General features: G+C 64.8%; 1 non-coding gene across 1 annotated transcript in view; it reads right to left on the bottom strand.

The window, feature by feature from the left end:
- Positions 1–246, bottom strand: part of LOC126417762 (small subunit ribosomal RNA) — a 1908-nt gene extending 1662 nt beyond the window's left edge. The window contains exon 1 of the ribosomal RNA XR_007575822.1: positions 1–246. This exon is cut by the window's left edge and continues 1662 nt beyond it. This is a non-coding gene — a ribosomal RNA (small subunit ribosomal RNA).
- Positions 247–1031: the final 785 nt, after the last annotated feature.

The following is a 1031-nucleotide window of genomic DNA, read 5'->3' as shown; positions in this document are numbered from 1 at the left end:
GACCGGACGAGCCGACCGATTGGTTTTGATCTAATAAAAGCGTCCCTTCCATCTCTGGTCGGGACTCTGTTTGCATGTATTAGCTCTAGAATTACCACAGTTATCCAAGTAACGTGGGTACGATCTAAGGAACCATAACTGATTTAATGAGCCATTCGCGGTTTCACCTTAATGCGGCTTGTACTGAGACATGCATGGCTTAATCTTTGAGACAAGCATATGACTACTGGCAGGATCAACCAGGGAGCTGCGTCAACTAGAGCTGAGCAGCCGGCCGCCCGGGAGTGTGTCCCGGGGGCCCGCGCGAACACGCAAGCGTCCGCTCAATTATTCTGCAAACAGGAGGAGGCTGAGCTCCCCTGCACAACACACCTCGAAACCCTCTCAGGTCCCGGCGGCGCGCAGCGCCGTCCTAAGTACTTGGTCGGGTTCGAGAGAGGCGCAATCGCCCGGAGTTAGGCGAGTAGACGCTTTAGGTGCGACCACCCGTGCTCCCAACTGAGCTTGCCGCTGCCGACAGAGGCCCGGGAGCGTGCTGTCGTGGCATTGCCGGCGGGAGACAACACGCGCCACCTACGGTGACCGGCAGCTCCAACGCCAGCGCCACAGAAGGACAAAAGCCCCACTTGGGTGCCGAAGCGAACTCTCCCAGCACAGCGCACGCGCCAACACGTCCGCACAGCTGCGATACAAACCACCTGCGAGAACCGCTGGGGCGACCGAGCAGCAGACGGCGTCGCGGCGCCGAGCGCCGGGCGGCGGCGCATCCTCAGCGCACACAGTCCTCAATCGGACCAGCACACTGCAGATGGCCACCGCGCTTCGCACCGGGCCCGCGAGGACCTACTTTGGCCGCAAGGCGCCGCGAGCAGGGGGCGCCGGCGCGCAGCTGCGCCGCCTGCCGCGTCCGTCGGCCGGCGCGCCTGCCACTGGCCGCCCCCACCAGCCGGCTGTAGCGCGTGCGCCCACGCACCGCGCTGCCAGCACGCCGGGCGGCCCCCCCTCACCGGCCGGGGACGGTCCCACCCAGC

This window comes from Schistocerca serialis, chromosome 8 (genome assembly GCF_023864345.2).
Source record: "Schistocerca serialis cubense isolate TAMUIC-IGC-003099 chromosome 8, iqSchSeri2.2, whole genome shotgun sequence".
In the NCBI taxonomy this organism is placed as follows: domain Eukaryota; kingdom Metazoa; phylum Arthropoda; class Insecta; order Orthoptera; family Acrididae; genus Schistocerca; species Schistocerca serialis.
Note: the sequence above shows the minus strand (reverse complement) of the source record. Positions and strands in the feature narration are given on the sequence as shown.